Source organism: Triticum urartu, chromosome 6, assembly GCF_003073215.2.
Source record: "Triticum urartu cultivar G1812 chromosome 6, Tu2.1, whole genome shotgun sequence".
Classification (NCBI taxonomy): Eukaryota; Viridiplantae; Streptophyta; class Magnoliopsida; order Poales; family Poaceae; genus Triticum; species Triticum urartu.
The window spans coordinates 426395391-426416479 of record NC_053027.1 but is presented as its reverse complement, the minus strand read 5'-3'; positions in this window follow the sequence as shown (position 1 = coordinate 426416479).

The window sequence follows — 21089 nt, the reverse complement described above, 5'->3', positions numbered from 1 at the left end:
TTGCATGTGATGTTTATCATGTTTTACATCTTATTTTCTTAGAACGACGGTAGATTAAATAAGATGATCCCTCGTAATAATTTCAAGAAAGTGTTCCCCCTAACTGTGCATTGTTGCGAAGGTTCGTTGTTTCGAAGCACCACGTGATGATCGGGTGTGATAGATTCTAACATTCGAATACAACGGGTGTAAGCCAGATTTACACACGCAATACACTTAGGTTGACTTGACGAGCCTAGCATGTACAGACATGGCCTCGGAACACGGAAGACCGAAAGGTCGAGCATGAGTCGTATAAGAGATATGATCAACATGAAGATGTTCACTGATGTTGGCTAATCCGTCTCACGTGATGATCGGACACGGCCTAGTTAACTCGGATCATGTTTCACTTAGATGACTGGAGGGATGTCTATCTGAGTGGGAGTTCATTGAGTAATTTGATTAGATGAACTTAATTATCATGAACTTAGTCTAAAAGCTTTACAATATGTCTTGTAGATCAAATGGCCCATGTTTTCCTCAACTTCAACGTGTTCCTAGAGAAAACCAAGCTGAAAGACGATGGTGGCAACTATACGGACTGGGTCCGGAACCTGAGGATCATCCTCATAGCTGCCAAGAAAGATTATGTCCTAGAAGCATCGCTAGGTGACGCACCTGTCCCAGAGAACCAAGACATTATGAACACTTGGCAGTCACGTGCTGATGATTACTCCCTCGTTTAGTGCGGCATGCTTTACAGCTTAGAACCGGGGCTCCAAAAGCGTTTTGAGACACGGAGCATATGAGATGTTCGAAGAGCTGAAAATGGTTTTTCAAGCTCATGCCCGGGTCGAGATATATGAAGTCTCCGACAAGTTCTTCAGCTGTAACATGGAGGAAAATAGTTCTGTCAGTGAGCACATACTCAGAATGTCTGGGTTGCGTAACCGCTTGACTCAGCTGGGAGTTAATCTCCCGGATGACGCGGTCATTGACAGAATCCTTCAGTCGCTTCCACCAAGCTACAAGAGCTTTGTGATGAACTTCAATATGCAGGGGATGGAAAAGACCATTCCTGAGGTGTATTTAATGCTGAAATCAGCAGAGGTGGAAATCAAAAAGGAACATCAAGTGTTGATGGTGAATAAAACCACTAAGTTCAAGAAAGGCAAGGGTAAGAAGAACTTCAAGAAGGACGGCAAGGGAGTTGCCGCGCCCGGTAAGCAAGCTGCCGGGAAGAAGCCAAAGAATGGACCCAAGCCCGAGACTGAGTGTTTTTATTGCAAGGGAAGTGGTCACTGGAAGCGGAACTGCCCCAAATACTTAGCGGACAAGAAGGCCGGCAACACTAAAGGTATATGTGATATACATGTAATTGATGTATACCTTACCAGTACTCGTAGTAGCTCCTGGGTATTTGATACCGGTGCGGTTGCTCACATTTGTAACTCAAAGCAGGAGCTGCGGAATAAGCGAAGACTGGCAAAGGACGAGGTAACGATGCGCGTCAGGAATGGTTCCAAGGTCGATGTGATCGCCGTCGGCATGCTGCCTCTACATTTACCTACGGGATTAGTTTTAAACCTCAATAATTGTTATTTAGTGCCAGCTTTGAGCATGAACATTGTATCAGGATCTCGTTTAATTCGAGATGGCTACTCATTTAAATCCGAGAATAATGGTTGTTCTATTTATATGAGAGATATGTTTTATGGTCATGCTCCATTGGTGAATGGTTTATTCTTAATGAATCTCGAGCGTAATGCTACACATATTCATAGTGTGAATACCAAAAGATGTAAGGTTGATAATGATAGTCCCACATACTTGTCGCACTGCCGCCTTGGTCACATAGGTGTCGAACGCATGAAGAAGCTCCATGCAGATGGACTTTTAGAGTCTCTTGATTACGAATCATTTGACACGTGTGAACCATGCCTCATGGGTAAAACGACCAAGACTCCGTTCTCAGGAACAATGGAGCGAGCAACCAACTTATTGGAAATCATACATACTGATGTGTGCGGTCCAATGAGTGTTGAGGCTCGCGGTGGCTATCGTTATGTTCTCACCCTCACTGATGACTTGAGTAGATATGGGTATGTCTACTTAATGAAACACAAGTCTGAGACCTTTGAAAAGTTCAAGGAATTTCAGAGTGAGGTTGAGAATCAATGTGACAAGAAAATCAAGTTCTTGCGATCAGATCATGGGGGAGAATACTTGAGTCACGAATTTGGCACACACTTAAGAAAATGTGGAATAGTTTCACAACTCATGCCACCTAGAACACCTCAGCGTAATGGTGTGTTCGAACGTTGTAATCGCACTCTATTGGATATGGTGCGATCTATGATGTCTCTTACCGATTTACCGCTGTCATTTTGGGGCTATGCTTTAGAGACTGCTGCATTCACTTTAAATAGGGCTCCGTCGAAATCCGTTGAGACGACACCGTATGAATTATGGTTTGGGAAGAAACCTAAGCTGTCGTTTCTAAAAGTTTGGGGATGCGATGCTTATGTCAAGAAACTTCAACCTGAAAAGCTCGAACCCAAGTCGGAAAAATGCGTCTTCATAGGATACCCTAAAGAAACTGTTGGGTATACCTTCTACCTCAGATCCGAAGGCAAGATCTTTGTTGCCAACAATGGGTCCTTTTTAGAGAAAGAGTTTCTCTCGAAATAAATAAGTGGGAGGAAAGTAGAACTTGATGAAGTATTACCTCTTGAACCGGTAAGTGGCGCAGCTCAAGAAAATGTTCCTGAGGTGCCTGCACCGACTAGAGAAGAAGTTAATGATGATGATCATGAAACTTCAGATCAATTTACTACTGAACTTCGTAGGTCCACGAGGACACGTTCCGCACCAGAGTGGTACGGCAACCCTGTCTTGGAAATCATGTTGTTAGACAACGATGAACCTTCGAACTATGAAGAAGCGATGGCGGGCCCGGATTCCGACAATTGGCTGGAAGCCATGAAATCCGAGATAGGATCCATTTATGAAAACAAAGTGTGGACTTTGACTGACTTGCCCATTGATTGGCGAGCCATAGAAAATAAATGGATCTTTAAGAAGAAGACAGACGCGGATGGTAATGTGACCATCTATAAAGCTCGGCTTGTCGCTAAGGGTTATCGACAAGTTCAAGGGGTTGACTACGATGAGACTTTCTCACCCGTAGCGAAGCTGAAGTCCGTCCAAATCATGTTAGCAATTGTCGTATTCTATGATTATGAGATATGGCAAATGGACGTCAAAACGACATTCCTTAATGGTTTCCTTAAGGAAGAATTGTATATGATGCAGCCAGAAGGTTTTGTCGATCCTAAGAATGCTGACAAGGTGTGCAAGCTCCAACGCTCGATTTATGGGCTGGTGCAAGCATCTCGGAGTTGGAACATTCGTCTTGATGAGATGATCAAAGTGTTTGGGTTTACGCAGACTTATGGAGAAGCCTGCATTTACAAGAAAGTGAGTGGGAGCTCTGTAGCATTTCTCATATTGTATGTGGATGACATACTGTTGATGGGAAATGATATAGAATTCTTGGAAAGCATAACAAGTGTTTTTCAATGAAGGACCTTGGAGAAGCTTCTTATATATTAGGCATCAAGATCTATAGAGATAGATCGAGACGCCTCATTGGTCTTTCACAGAGTACGTACCTTGACAAGATATTGAAGAAGTTCAAAATGGATCAGTTAAAGAAGGGGTTCTTGCCTGTATTGCAAGGTACGAGATTGAGCACGGCTCAATGCCCGACCACGGCAGAAGATAGAGAAAAGATGAGTGTCGTCCCCTATGCCTCGGCCATAGGGTCTATCATGTATGCTATGCTGTGTACCAGACCTGATGTAAACCTTGCCGTAAGTTTGGTAGGAAGGTACCAAAGTAATCCCGGCATGGAACACTAGATAGCGGTCAAGAATATCCTGAAGCACCTGAAAAGGACTAAGGACATGTTTCTCGTGTATGGAGGTGACGAAGAGCTCATCGTAAAGGGTTACGTCGATGCTAGCTTCGACACAGATCTGGATGACTCTAAGTCACAAACCGGTTACGTGTATATTTTGAATGGTGGGGCAGTAAGCTGGTGCAGTTGCAAGCAAAGCGTTGTGGCAGGATCTACATGTGAAGCGGAGTACATGGCAGCCTCGGAGGCAGCACAAGAAGCAGTCTGGGTGACGGAGTTCATTACCGACCTAGGAGTCATACCCAATGCGTCGGGCCCGATGACTCTCTTCTGTGACAACACTGGAGCTATTGCCCTTGCCAAGGAGCCCAGGTTTCACAGGAAGACCAGGCATATCAAGCGTCGCTTCAACTCCATTCGTGAAAGTGTTCAAAATGGAGACATAGAGATTTGTAAAGTACATACGGACCTGAATGTGGCAGATCCGTTGACTAAACCTCTCCCTAGAGCAAAACATGATCAACACCAGAACTGCATGGGTGTTCGATACATCACAATGTAACTAGACTATTGACTCTAGTGCAAGTGGGAGACTGTTGGAAATATGCCCTAGAGGCAATGATAAAATGGTTATTATTATATTTCTTTGTTCATGATAATTGTCTATTGTTCATGCTATAATTGTGTTATCCGGAAATTGTAATACATGTGTGAATACATAGACCACAACACGTCCCTAGTGAGCCTCTAGTTGACTAGCTCGTTGATCAAAGGATAGTCATGGTTTCCTGACTATGGACATTGGATGTCATTGATAACGGGATCACATCATTAGGAGAATGATGTGATGGACAAGACCCAATCCTAAGCTTAGCTCAAAGATCGTGTAGTTCGTTTGCTGTAGCTTTTCTGAATGTCAAGTATCATTTCCTTAGACCATGAGATTGTGCAACTCCCAGATACCGTAGGAGTGCCTTGGGTGTGCCAAACGTCACAACGTAACTGGGTGACTATAAAGGTACATTACAGGTATCTCCGAAAGTGTCTGTTGGGTTGGCACGAATCGAGACTAGGATTTGTCACTCCATATGACAGAGAGGTATCTTTGGGCCCACTCGGTAATGCATCATCATAATGAGCTCAATATGACCAAGTGGTTGATCACGGGATCATGCATTACGGCACGAGTAAAGTGACTTGCCGGTAACGAGATTGAACTAGGTATTGGGATACCGACGATCGAGTCTCGGGCAAGTAACGTACCGATTGACAAAGGGAATTGTATACGGATTGATTGAATCCTTGACATCGTGGTTCATCCGATGAGATCATCGTGGATCATGTGGGAGCCAACATGGGTATCTAGATCCCGCTATTGTTTATTGACCGGAGAAGTGTCTCGGTCATGTCTGCATGTCTCCTGAACCCGTAGGGTCTACACACTTAAGGTTCGGTGATGCTAGGGTTGTAGAGATATTAGCATACGGTAACCCGAAAGTTGTTCGGAGTCCCGGATGAGATCCCGGACGTCACGAGGAGTTCTGGAATGGTCCGAAGGTGAAGATTTATATATAGGAAGTCAAGTTTCGGCCATCGAGAAAGTTTCGGGGGTAATCGGTATTGTACCGGGACCATCAGAAGGGTCCCAGAGGTCCACCGGGTGGGGCCACCTATCCCGGAGGGCCCCATGGGCTGAAGTAGGAGGGGAACCAGCCCCTAGTGGGCTGGTGCGCCCCCCTTGGTCCTCCCATGCGCCTAGGGTTGGAAACCCTAGGGGTGGGGGGCGCCACCCTTGCCTTGGGGGGCAAGGCACCCCCTTTGGCCACCGCCCCCTAGGAGAATGGATCTCCTAGGGCTGGAGCCCCCCCAGGCACCCTATATATAGTGGGGGGAGGGAGGGCAGCCGCACCCAAGCCCCTAGCCTCTCCCTCTCCCTCCCGTGACACTCCTCCGTCTCCCTGCGCTTGGCGAAGCCCTGCCGAGATCACCGTTACTTCCACCACCACGCCGTCGTGCTGCTGGATCTTCATCAACCTCTCCTTCCCCCTTGCTGGATCAAGTTGGAGGAGACGTCTTCCAAACCGTACATGTGTTGAACGCGGAGGTGCCGTCCGTTCGGCACTTGGTCATCGGTGATTTGGATCACGTCGAGTACGACTCCATCAACCCCGTTCTCTTGAACGCTTCCGCACGCGATCTACAAGGGTATGTAGATGCACTCCTCTCTCCCTCGTTGCTAGATGACTCCATAGATTGATCTTGGTGATGCGTAGAAATTTTTTAAAATTCTGCTACGTTCCCCAACAGGCCTCTGGGGTACCGTCCGATGGCAGAGCTAGGTCATACCCATCGCGACAGTGCGGCGCGCCCGGCTGTGGCTCAAATCCGTCGAAGATCAAGTCCCCACGGATGTTGGCCGTGTAATTCAAACTTCCAAATCTGACCTGATGGCCTGGGGCGTAGATTTCAATCTGCTCCAGATGGCCAAGCGAATTAGCCCGCAGTGCAAAGCCGCCGAATATGAAGATCTGTCCGGGGAGAAAAGTCTCACCCTGGACCGCATCTCTATCGATGATAGTAGGAACCATCAAGCCTAACAGCGACGACACAGAGGAACTCTCAATGAAAGCACCAATGTCGGTGTCAAAACCGGCGGATCTCGGGTAGGGGGTCACGAACTATGCGTCTAGGCCGGATGGTAACAAGAGGCAAGGGACACGAAGTTTTACCCAGGTTTGGGCCCTCTTGATGGAGGTAAAACCCTACGGCCTGCTTGATTAATATTGAAGATATGGGTGTTACAAGGGTAGATCTACCACGAGATCAGAGAGGCTAAACCCTAGAAGCTAGCCTATGGTATGATTGTATGTTGTGATTGTTGTCCTACGGACTAAAACCCTTCGGTTTATATAGACACCGAAGAGGGTTAGGGTTACACAAGGTCGGTTACAAAGGAGGAGATATCCATATACGTATTGCCTAGCTTGCCTTCCACGCCAAGTAGAGTCCCATCCGAACACGAGATGAAGTCTTCAATCTTGTATCTTCATAGTCTAACAGTCCGGCCAATGGAGATAGTCCGGCTGTCCGGAGACCCCCTAATCCAGGATTCCCTCACTACCTATTATGGCATTTCCATAGCCATTCCGAGATATATTGCCATGCAACTTTCCACCGTTCCATTTATTATGACATGCATTATCATTTTCATATTGCTTTGCATGATCATGTAGTTGACATCGTATTTGTGGCAAAGCCACCGTTCATAATTTTTTTCATACATGTCACTCTTGATTCACCGCAATCCCGGTACACCACGGGAGGCATTCACATAGAGTCATATTTTGTTCTAAGTATCGAGTTGTAATTCTTGAGTTGTAAGAAAATAAAAGTGTGATGATCATCATTAGAGCATTGTCCCATGTGAGGAAAGGACGATAGAGACTATGATTCCCCCACAAGTCGGGATGAGACTCTGGACGAAAAAGAAAAAAAGGAAGAAAAAAGGCCAAAAAAGAAGGCCCAAATATAAATAAATAAATAAATGAGAGAAAAAGAGAGAAGGGACAATGTTACTATCCTTTTTTCCACACTTGTGCTTCAAAGTAGCACCATGAACTTGGCTTGTATATTCCAATGATGGGCTTCCTCAAATGCCCTAGGTCTTCGTGAGCAAGCGAGTTGGATGCACACCCACTTAGTTTCTTTGATGAGCTTTCATATATTTATAGGTCTAGTGCATCTGTTGCATGGCAATCCCTACTCCTTGCATTGACATCAATCGGTGGGCATCTCCATAGCCCATTGATTATCCGCGTCAATGTGAGACTTTCTCCCTTTTTGTCTTCTCATACAACCTCAATCATCATATTCTATTCCACCCATAGTGCTATGTCCATGGCTCACGCTCATATATTGCATAAAAGTTGAAAGAGTTTGAAAAAGCTAAGTATTAAACAATTGCTTGGCTTGTCATCGGGGTTGTGCATGATGAGAGCATTTTCTGTGACGAAAATGAAGCATGGACAAACTATATGACTTTGTAGGGATAAGTTTTCTTTGGCTATGGTATTTTGATAAGACATAATTGCTTGATTAGCATACTTGGAGTATTACTATTTTTATGTCAACAATAAACTTTTATCTTGAATCTTTTGGATCTGAACATTCTTGCCACAATATTGAAAAATACATTGAAGAATATTCTAGAAAGCATTCCACATCAAAAATTCTGTTTTTATCATTTACCTACTCGAGGACCAGCAGGAATTAAGCTTGGGGATGCTGATACGTCTCCAACGTATCTATATTTTTTTATTGTTGCATGCTATTATATTATCTGTTTTGGATGTTACTGGGCTTTATTTTACACTTTTATATTATTTTTGGGACTAACCTATTAATCGGAGGCCCCGCCCAAATTGTTGTTTTTTTGCCTATTTCAGTGTTTCGTAGAAAAGGAATATCAAACGGAGTCCAAACGGAATGAAACCTTCAGGAACGTGGTTTTTGGAACAAATGTGATCCAGAGGACTTGGAGTGGACGTCAAGCAATCAACGAGGCGGCCACGAGGCCGGGGGCGCACCTACCCCCCTGGGCGCGCGCGCCCTCCCCCTCGTGGGCCCCTCGTAGCTCCACCGACCTACTTCTTCCTCCTATATATGTTCACATACCCCGCAAACATCCAGGAGCACCACGAAACCCTATTTCCACCGCCGCAACCTTCAGTACCCAAGAGATCTCAGCTTGGGGCCTTTTCCGGAGCTCCGCCAGAGGGGGCATTGATCACGGAGGGCCTCTACATCAACTCCATGGCCCCTCCGATGATGTGTGAGTAGTTTACTTCAGTCCTTCGGGTCCATAGCTAGTAGCTAGTGGCTTCTTCTCTCTCTTTGGATCCCAATACAAAGTTCTCCTCGATTCTCTTGGAGATCTATTCGATGTAACTCTTCTTTTTGCGGTGTGTTTGTCGAGATCCGATGAATTGTGGGTTTATGATCAAGTTTATCTATGAACAATATTTGAATCTTTTCTAAATTATTTTATGTATGATTAGTTTATCTTTGCAAGTCTCTTAGAATTATCAGTTTGGTTTGGCCTACTAGATTGATCTTTCTTGCAATGGTATAAGTGCTTAGCTTTGGGTTCAATCTTGCGGTGCTCGATCCCAGTGACAGAAAGGGAAACGACACGTATTGTATTGTTGCCATCGAGGATAAAAAGATGGGGTTTACATCATATTGCATTAGTTTATCCCTCTACATCATGTCATCTTGCTTAAGGTGTTACTCTGTTCTTATGAACTTAATACTCTAGATGCATGCTGGATAGCGGTCGATGTGTGGAGTAATAGTAGTAGATGCAGGCAGGAGTCGGTCTACTTGTCACGGAGATGATGCCTATATATATGATCATGCCTAGATATTCTCATAATTATTCGCTTTTCTATCAATTGCTCGACAATAATTTGTTCACCCACCATAATACTTATGCTATCTTGAGAGAAGCCACTAGTGAAACCTATGGCCCCCGGTTCTATTTTCCATCATACAAGTTTATAATCTATTTTATTTTGCAATCTTTACTTCCAATCTATATCATAAAAATGCCAAAAATACTTATCTTATTATTATCATCTCTATCGGATCTCACTCTTGCAAGTGGACGTGAAGGGATTGACAACCCCTTTATCGTGTTGGTTGCGAGGTTCTTATTTGTTTGTGTAGGTACGAGGTGACTCGCGCGTGGTCTCCTACTGGATAGATACCTTGATTCTCAAAAACTGAGGGAAATACTTACGCTGCTTTACTGCACCATCCTTTCCTCTTCAAGGGAAAACCAACGCAGTGCTCAAGAGGTAGCAGTAGGTTAGGTTTAAATGTGCTAATCATATTCTTCATGATGCTCTCTTTATGTTTCAATTCTTATCTTTTATGTGAGCATCATTGAAATCATCATGTCTAGCTAAAAGGCATTAAAGAAAAGCGCTTGTTGGGAGACAACCCAATATTTACCCTTACTGTTTTTGTGTGTTATCATGATTAAACTACTGTATTAATCATGTATTATAGATTTTGTTTCAATAAAGTGCCAAGTAAGACCTTTGGGAAGACTTGGGTGAAAGTTATGTGATCTTGCTGTAAAAAACAGAAACTTTGCGCTCACGAGATTAGCTTCCATTTTTTACAGAAGAGTGTGATTGAGTTGATTCTTTTTACATAAGATTAATAGACAAATTCCTCACGTCCACCAATTTATTTCAGAATTTTTGGAGTAGCAGAAGTATGGTTGGTGTTCAGATCATTACAGACTGTTCTGTTTCTGCCAGATTCGGTTTTCATTGCATAGTTTGCTTGTTTTCTAGTTTCTATGACTTATATTTCTCAATATAAATTGTAGAAATGATATGGTACAGTAGGAATTGTGTGAGAACAATTATGATCCTTGTCTTTGACAGTACCAAAGTGAATGGTTTACTCTTTATCATACTAACCTATCTCACGAAGTTCCATTAAGTTTTGTGTGCTTGAAGTTTTCAAGCTTTTGGTGAGATATCGATATGAGGAGAATAAGGAGTGGAAAGACCCTAAGCTTGGGGATGCACAAGGCACCCCAAGGTAATATTCAAGGAATACTCAAGCGCCTAAGCTTGGGGATGCCCCGGAAGGCATCCCCTCTTTCGTCTTCAAAATTATCGGTATACCTTACTCGGAGCTATATTTTTATTCGTCACATGATATGTGTTTTGCTTGGAGTGTATTTTCAATTTTACTTGCTGTTTGAATAAAATCATTGGATCTTAAATCTTGAATGAAAAAGAATCCTCCCATGGCTAGTTAATTATTTGACTACTCAGTGTCCTTCACTTATATCTTTTTGGAGTAGTTTGTCATTTACTCACGTGCTTCACATATATCCTATGAGTAAATGGTTGAATAAAATGAATATCATAAAACTGAATTTATATATGTTTCATATGCTTATACCATGGGGAGTAATGACTTCACATAGAATAAGTATAGGTAGTAAACTTATTGAAAGTTAGCAAACGTAGAATTGGTCACTTGAACAATTCATGAAAGAATATTGAAGGAAGAGAGATTTCACATATAAATATACTATCTTGGACATATTTTGTAATTGTGAGCACTCATTAAAATATGACTTGCTAAAAGGTTGATGTCGGACAAGGAAGACAACGTAATGGGTTATGTTTTCTTATATCTGAAATAAAGTATATTGTCTTGGATCATCCAACATGTTGAGCTTGCTTTTTCCCCTCATGCTAGCCAAATTCTTTGCACCAAGTAGAGATACTACTTGTGCTTCCAAACATTCCTTAAACCAGTTTTGCCATGAGAGTCCACCATACCTATCTATGGATTGAGTAAGATCCTTCAAGTAAGTTGTCATCGGTGCATGCAATAAAAATTGCCCTCTAAATATGTATGATCTATTAATGTGGAGAAAATAATCTTTATACGATCTTGTGATGTATAAGAAATAAAAGCGACAGACTGCATAATAAAGGTCCATATCACAAGTGGCAATATAAAGTGACGTTCTTTTGCATTAAGATTTTGTGCATCCAGCCATAAAAGCGCATGATAACCTCTCCTTCCCTCTGCGAAGGGCCTATCTTTTACTTTTATCTTCTACCCTTATGCAAGAGTCATGGTGATCTTCACCTTTCCTTTTTACATTTTATCCTTTGGCAAACACATTGTGTTGGAAGGATCCTGATATATATATCCAATTGGATGTAAGTTATCATGAACTATTATTGTTGACATTACCCTTGAGGTAAAAGGTTGGGAGGCGAATTTATAAGCCCCTATCTTTCTCTGTGTCCGATTAAAACTTTGAACCCATAAATATCACGTGAGTGTTAGCAATTGTGAAAGATTAAATGATGGTTGAGTATGTGGAGTTTGCTAAATCAAAGCTCTGACATAGACCCTTCCTGAAAATATGATGAATTGCAATTGTTTGATGACTGAGAATATAGTTTGTTAGTTTCAAGAAAGTGTATGATCTATACTATAACATGTGAATAGCTTGTTACTTGATCATGAAAATTTCTTATGAAAATGAGATACTATTATGATATATAATGATGCTAGAAAAAGTGATTGGAACTATCATTGATGAAACTTATGCACTTGCTAGCATTCACACTTCATAAATTATTTCTTTTATCATTTACCTACTTGAGGACGAGCAGGAATTAAGCTTGGGGATGCTGATACGTCTCCAACGTATCTATAATTTATGAAGTGTTCATGCTATTATATTATCAACCTTGGATGTTTTATATGCATTTATATGCTATTTTATATGATTTTTGGGACTAACCTATTAACCTAGAGCCCAGTGCCAGTTTCTGTTTTTTCCTTGTTTTTGAGTTTTGCAGAAAAGGAATACCAAACGAAGTCCAATTGACGTGTCAATTTTTGATGATTTTTTATGGACCAAAAGAAGACCCCGGAGTAAAAGACTTGGGCCACAAGAGTACCGGGCCATCCACGAGGGTCGGGCCGCGCCCACCCCCCACCCCCCGGGTGTGTGGGCCTGCCTCGTGGATGACTCAGGCACCTCCTTGATGTGAGACCGACGCCAAAAATTCCTATAAATACACAACCCTCCAGAAAATAACCTAGATCGGAAGTTCCCCCGCCGCAAGCCTCTGTAACCACGAGAAATCAATCTAGGCCCTCTTTGGTACCCTGCTGGAGGGGTCCATCATCACCGGAGGGCATGGAGGAGGATCCCGGAGGGGCCATCATCATGAAGGCCAAGGACCAGAGGGAGAACCTCTCCCCATCCAGGGGGAGGCCATGGAGGAGGAAGCATAAGGGGGAGAACCTCTCCTCCTCTCTATCGGTGGCACCGGAGTGCCATCGGGAGGGGAATCATCATCGCGGTGATCGTCTTCATCAACATCACCATCCTCATCTCTTTTACGCGGTCCACTCTCCTGCACCCCGCTATAATCCCTACTTGAACATGGTGCTTTATGCCACATATTATAATCCAATGATGTGTTGCCATCCTATGATGTTTTGAGTAGATATCCTTTGTCTTTGGGTTGATTCATGATCTAGATTGGTATGAGTTGTATGTTTTACTTTGGTGTTGTCCTATGGTGCCCTCCGTGTCGCGCAAGCATGAGGGATTCCCGCTGTAGGGTGTTGCAATATGTCCATGGTTTTCTTATTGTCTGTGTTGCGTGAGTGACTGAAACACAAACACGGATAAGCAGGACATGGCGTATGGGAATAAAGAGGACTTGATACTTTAATGCTATGGTTGGGTTTTACCTTAATGATCTTTAGTAGTTGCGGATGCTTGCTAGAGTTCCAATGATAAGTGCATATGACCCAAGAAGAGAAAGTATGTTAGCTTATGCCTCTCCCTCATATGAAACTGCAATAGTGATTACCGGTCCTGTTAACAATTGCCTAGGGCAATTCCGCACACCGATCCACCATTATTCCACACTCGTTATTTATAATATTTAGTAATATATTCTAACTTTATGATAGCAGCACCTACTTTAATATTTTAGCTCTCCGATATATTACAAAGTTATCCACTTCATACCCACAACGTAGTTTTATTTCTCGTTTTTAGTTGGAAGCAAACGTTCGGTGTACGTAGAGTCGTATCAGTGGCAGATAGGGCTTGAGAGAATATTGATCTTACCTTTAGCTCCTTGTGGGTTCGACACTCCATAATTATCACTTCCACCTTTGGAAATTGCTACGATGATTCCCTGCACTTGGGGATTATCAGCGCAGCTTCTCAGCATCTGTGCAACCTGCGGTGGTCAGCTCCCTTCCAATCCTGCGGAGCCAGTCATCTGCAACAATTGGCTCGATGCTACTGGAAAACACTGGAGGATTCAACCTCAGAAAAGGGGCTAAGTTGTCCACTAGAGGTGGTGGCGGTGGGTTGTTGTTGTTGTTGTTGCCTCTGTTCTAAACTAGTAGCTGCATCAAGGCATTCTGCTGTTGCATCAACTGAGTGAGCTCCGGTGGGAAGACAAATCCGGGATCACGTCTCGGAGGCATCTGACTTTAGAGGGGGAGAGATTAGAATAGAGTGAGGTCTAGAGAGAAATCACTACCCATATGCACATGAGACAAACACATTCATATCACACCACTCAATTTCAAACAAGGGCATACAAACGATCTAACTACCGTTAGAAAATACTCGGACTACTACTATATACATGGGGGAATGCTACTGATAATATGGTGGTCGAGTAGAAATTTTGATCGGAGGAAGACTCCATAATATTTGCTCCAGCTTCGTCTTCATAATCATCATCACTGTCGGGGTCGGAGTCGGTGTCGTCGATGATGATGTAGTCCTCAGGTTGGTTGTCCTCTCTAGGTGCGGGATCTCCCATGAATATTCCTAGCTTCTTCTTCAGGTCTTCATTCTTCTCTAGTAGTACTGCAATTTCCTCTTCATATCCATCGCATGTAGACTTGAGTTCCTCTTCTAGCTCCATGTTCCGAGTCATCACCTTCTTCATGTCCATCATGCTGGCGCACATCTGGTTCTCCTGACGACAAATGTGTTGGTTCAACTCCTGGATGTAGGCTGCAATGGACTTGTCCCTCCTGGTGCAAATCATCTCCCATTTCTCATCTCGGCGTCCACATATCTGGTAGGTGGTGTCCTTAAGATCCTTGTGGTATACTTCGCCGATGCGTCCCATGGCGTTGTGAGCTACCATGCTCTTTCCTAGACTCCAGGTTGGTGCATCAAGGCAAAACTCTATGGGCTCAGTAACTGGTGAGAATGTCCTTCTTGGAACATGTACTCGAATTGTCTAGTGCTCTTCTTCCGGTAGAGTGGCGGTGTAGGTCCCCGTGAAGCTTGGTATTCCGATGCTCAGGTACTTAGTGGCCTCCTTCAAGTGTCATCCAAAAAGGGGTGTCTTCATCCGGTTGAGTAAACTTGTTCCTTGGGTCCGCCATCTATAGAGTGGAAAGTGGAGAAGAGTCAAAAATGAGTAGAGAAGAGGTCCTATGGTTTATCTTAGTGGTCGCGTCCTACAGTCAGTGTGTGCTCTGATCCCATCTTGTAGCGATCCGACCTCAAACGGTTAAATCTCTGTGCATAAGTGTCATCCCTGGATCGGTAGTGCTAACACACACAGTACTCAAGGATTTATAACAGAGTGCAATCACACACTTATTACATCGAATATCTCAAAGAGAATACTTATTACAATAATATGGCTGAAGGCCATCTAAATAAGATAACTGCGGAAGCTTCGAAGGTAAATGAGTCCATCAACTCCAATGGCATAGCTGAGTGCATGACAACGACCTAGCGCACCTTACTCTTCGTCTGAAAAATTCTGCAACATAATACATTGTAGCCTGTGTAGGTCAGCACATGGAATATGCTGGCAAGATAACACTATAGAGCAATGAACAAGCAACAGCTCTAACTATATGCATATATGGCTGGTGGAGGCTCTATGGTTATCATTTGCATAAAGCTAGTTTTTCCCTACAACAAAGGAATATATTTTATTTAACTACAAGTTTGTTGAAAACATTGAGAAGGTTCCTCCAACTCAATCCCAAAATAATAATTATCAACCCAACAAATTAATTAAGTAAAGTGGTGAGATCAAATTAATAATTCAAGTACCAGATACTCAAGATGTCCATAACCGGGGACACGGCTAACCATGATTAGTTTATACACTCTGCAAAGGTTTGCGCACTTTTCCCCACAAGACTCGATCTCCTCCGTTGAATTTCTTGCACTTCATGGTGTTTGAGAAACGGATGACCGAGACACAGTCTTTGCGAAGAGGTCCCCTTAATAGATAGATAGGCCGGTACACCTACAATCCCCTACATCTGCTAGCCCATCATGGAAAGGATTCCCACAACTTACTCAACTATGACAGAGCCCATAATTCCTTGTGGTTGCACACGGAAGTTTCTATCATGAATAATCTTATGATCCCTTTGAGCCTGGGTGGGAAACCATAGGATGATCACACGGGTACTCCGGGATATCCCAGGACAACACTGGATTACTCCAGGTGCCCAGACAACCACTGGGTGCTCCAGGGTGCCTCAACCAATCCACCCAGATGTGTATTAAAGTAGCCACCTTAAGTTAACCATTAAAACTCTCACATCTGTCATGGATCACTCAACCCAAACCACGTCTACAAGCATAGCGCAACTGAATAAGCATAACGTAGAAACACCCAGGGTTTGAAATAAAAAAAGTAGGTTCCTACCTCATCAACTACTTCCCAATACCCACATGTTATCAAACCTACTCATGCAACGTTTGAGGATTGAAACTAATGCATAAAAACTGGGTAATAAGGGATATGATCAAAGTGTTACTTGCCTTGCTGATGATCTGAAAACCCTAGTGACTCGTAGTAGCACGCTTCGCACTCCGGAAACTCTATCGTGAACCAACAATAGCATGCATAAGCACTCAAACATAATATGCAAGGGTAAAACTCAAGAGAAAAGATCCAAACTGAAAGTTCAACTGAAGAGCTTCGATTTGCAAGAAGAAACAGTCAAATGGGAGCTACGAAACTCAAACTACGATCAAAAGAAGTTCGAATTCAAATCTTCTTGAAACCAAATTTAATTTTATCAAAACCATGTTCAAGTGATTACCTGGAAAGAGGGGAACAAGACAAAGATTTTGGCGTTGGTTTCACTGGATTTGGACGAACGAGCAAAGAGTAGCGAGGGTTTGAAAATCAGGGACTAATGTGTGATAAAAGTATTCACGGATAGGTCCCTAGCCGAAAATAAAAAAAGAAAAACCGAACGAACGAATGTTCGCTAACAGAAACTAACGAACGAAAATCATTCGCTGCCGCGGATTAACGAACGAACATCCGCTAATTAGAACCGATCATAAAAACCGAGAAAACCCTAACCCTAAAAATAAACCGGGAGAAAACTGAGGAAACCAAATCGGTTTTTTTACCGATTAACCGGAGAAAAGCGACGGCGAGATCCGGCGCGGCTCCGGCGGCGAGGCGATGTGGCGGCGGCGCTGTGGTGGTGCGGCACGGCGGCGGCGGCGGCGTGGCTCGGCGGGGAAGGCGGGCTGCACCAGCGGCGGTTGAGGAGAGGGGGGCGGCTCCGGTTTTAAAGAGGCCGGGGGCTGCCTTGGAGGAGGGGGCGGCGGCGACGGGAGACCGGCTCGGACTCCTCGAGCGGCGGTGGCGGCGTGCGGGGCTCCTGCTATGAGGAGGAAGGGGGCGGGGCGAGGCGGGCCGGCCTGGCTCGGCTGGGCCTTCGGTCCTGTCGGGCGACGAATTTTTTTAAAATAAATTTTGCTAGAAAGAAAAATCCTAATAAAATATTAAAAAATCTAAAAAATACCATAAGCAATTTTCACAGTCTAAATCTAATATTTAGAACAAAGTGAACATTTTTCTAACCTAAAATGCATATTTTTCTAATTCAAATAAAATAGAAAATAAAATGCAAAGAAAATATTAATTTGACTTTAAAATTTCATCTCCAATATTTCTCTCCTATTGAAGAAGTCATTTTATCTTCTCTCTTTTATTTTTATTTTTTTGTAAATAATTGGAGAGAAAATATTAAAACCAAATTGATCCTCTTTTCAAATTTGAAAATAAATTCAAATAGGAAAATTTGTGAAACTTTCAACTCTCTCCTTGGGTCCTTGAGTTGCTTAAGATTTCTAGGATTACAACCAAAATGCAAATAAAATATGATATGCATATGATGACCTATGTATAACATCCAAATTGAAAATTGAGATGTTACATGTCACTCTCGCAACCCTCCATCTAATTGCTACTCCACAATGCATTCCTTTAGGCCCAAATATGCTGAAGTGTCATGTAGTCGACGTTCACATGACACCACTAAAGGAATAACAACATACATACTATCAAAATATCGAACACATGTCAAGTTCACATGATTACATGCAACATGATTTCTCCCATGACCTCACGAACAAAGGTAACTACTCACAAATAATAATCATGCTCAAGATCAGAGGGGTATTAAATAGCATATTGGATCTGAACATATAATCTTCCACCGAATAAACCATGTAGTAATCAACTACAAGATGTAATCAACACTACTAGTCACCCACAAGCACCAATCTATAGTTCTGGTAACAAGATTGAACACAAGAGATGAACTAGGGTTTGAGAGGAGATGGTGTTGTTGGAGATGTTGATGGAGATTGCCCTCCCCAAGATGGGAGAGTTGTTGGTGATGATGATGACGATGATTTCCCCCTCCGGGAGGGAAGTTACCCTGGCGGAATCACTCCGCCGGAGGGCAAAAGTGCTCCTGCCCAAGTTTCACCTCGAGGCGGCGGTGCTTCGTCCCGAAAGTCTCTCCCGTATTTTTTTACTAGGTCAAAATGACTTATATACCAGAAGATGGGCACCGGAGGTGGGCTGAGGAGGCCACAACCCACCAGGGCGCGCATGGGGGGCCTAGCGCGCCCAGGTGGGTTGTGCCCACCTCGTGGACCCCCTCTAGTGTTTATTGGCTCCAGTATTTCTTAAATAATCCATAAAAAATCTCCGTGAAGTTTCAGCTCATTTGGAGTTGAATAGGTGGCCTGGCGTAGCTTTTCCAGGTCCAGATTTCCAGCTGCCGGAATTCTCCCTCTTGGTTTGTTCCTTGCAAATTATGAGAGAAAAGGCATTATAATTACTCCAAAATGCATTATTATGGATAAAAACATTAAAAATAACAGTAAGAAAACATGATGCAAAATGGACATATCATTTGTCCCTTGCATATTATAGTTCATCACGAAGCCTTTATAGCTTGGTGGCAGTGATTGAAGAACTCTGTCAATGACACTATCATATGGAAGATTAACTCCGAGCTGAGTCAAGTGGTTATGGTACCCAGACATTCTGAGTATGTGTTCATTGACAGAACTATTCTCCTCCATCTTGCAGCTATAGAACTTGTTGGAGACTTCATATCTCTCAACTCGGGCATTTGGTTGAAATATTAACTTCAACTCCTAGAACATCTCATATGCTCCATGACGTTCAAAATGTCTTTGAAGTCCCGATTCTAAGGCATAAAGCATGGCACACTGAATTATCGAGTAGTCATCAGATTTAGCTTGCCAGACGTTCATAACGTCCGGAGCTGCTCCTGCAGCAGGCCTTGCACCTAGCGGTGCTTCAAGGACATAATTCTTCTGTGCAGCAATGAGGATAATCCTCAAGTTACGGACCCAGTCTATGTAGTTGCTACCATCATCTTTCAACTTAGCTTTCTCTAGGAACGCATTAAAATTCAAGGGAACGGTAGCACGGGAGATTGATCTACAACATAGAATGCAAAAACTATCAGGACTAAGTTCATGATAAATTTAAGTTCAATTAATCATATTACTAAAGAACTCCCACTTAGATAGACATCCCTTGAGTCATCTAAATGATCACGTGATCCATATCAACTAAACCATGACCGACCATCACGCGAGATGGAGTAGTTTTCAATGGTGAACATCTCTATGTTGATCATATCTACTATATGATTCACGTTCGACCTTTCGGTCTCAGTGTTCCGAGGCCATGTCTGTACATGCTAGGCTCGTCAAGTTTAACTCGAGTATTTTGCACGTGCAAAACTATGTTGCACCCGTTGTATGTTAACGTAGAGCTTATCACACCCGATCATCATCTGGTGTCTCGGCATGATGAACTGTCACAACGGTGCATACTCAGGGAGAACACTTATACCTTGAAATTTAGTGAGGGATCATCTTATAATGCTACCGCCGTACTAAGCAAAGTAAGATGCATAAAATATAAACATCACATGCAATCAAAATATGTGACATGATATGGCCATCATCATCTTGTGCCTTTGATCTCCATCTCCAAAGCACCGTCATGATCTCCATCGTCACCGGCTTGACACCTTGATCTCCATCGTAGCATCGTTGTCGTCTCGCCAACTATTGCTACTACGACTATCGCTAACACATAGTGATAAAGTAAAGCAATTACATGGCGATTGCATTTCATACAATAAAGCGACAACCATAAGGCTCCTGCCAGTTGCCGATAACTTTTACAAAACATGATCATCTCATACAATAATTTATATCACATCATGTCTTGACCATATCACATCACAACATGCCCTGCAAAAACAAGTTAGACGTCCTCTACTTTGTTGTTGCATGTTTTACGTGGCTGCTACGGGCTTCTAGCAAGAACCGTTCTTACCTACGCATGAAAACCACAACGAGTTTTTGTTAGGTGTGTTGTTTTAACCTTCAACAAGGACCGGCCGTAGTCAAATTCGATTCAACTAAAGTTGGAGAAACAGACACCTGCCGGCCACCTTTATGCAAAACAAGTTGCATGTCTGTCGGTGGAACCGGTCCCATGAACCTGGTCATGGAAGGTTGGTCCGGGCCGCTTCATCCAACAATACCACCGAATATGGTGGTAAGCAGTATGACTATGATTGCCCACAACTCTTTGTGTTCTACTCGTGCATATCATCTACGCATAGACCTGGCTCGGACACCACTGTTGGGGAACGTAGCATGCAATTCAAAAAAATTCCTACAAACACACAAGATCTATCTAGGAGATGCATAGAAACGAGAGGGGGAGAGTGTGTCCACGTACCCTCGTAGACCGAAAGCGGAAGCGTTAGGTTAACGCGGTTGATGTAGTCTCACATCTTCGCGATCCAACCGATCAAGTACCAAATGTATGGCACTTCCGAGTTCAGCACACGTTCAGCTCGATGACATCCCTCGAACTCTTGATCCAGCAGAGGGTCGAGGGAGAGTTTCGTCAGCACGACGGTGTGGTGATGGTGATGGTGATGTGATCCGCGCAGGGCTTCGCCTAAGCACTACGACGCTATGACCGGAGGAGTAAACTGTGGAGGGGGCACCGCACACGGCTAAGAGAACAATTGATGTGCTTTGGGGTGCCCCTTATATAAAGGAGGAGAGGGAGGAGGCCGGCCATGGGGCGTGCCATCGTGGGTGGAAACCGACTTGGACTCCATGTCTAATTCAGCCTCCCCTTTCCTTCTTCTGGAGGTGGAAAAGGGGGAAGGAGAGGGAAGAGGAGAAGGAAAGGGGGCGTGCCCCCTCCCCTAGTCCAATTCG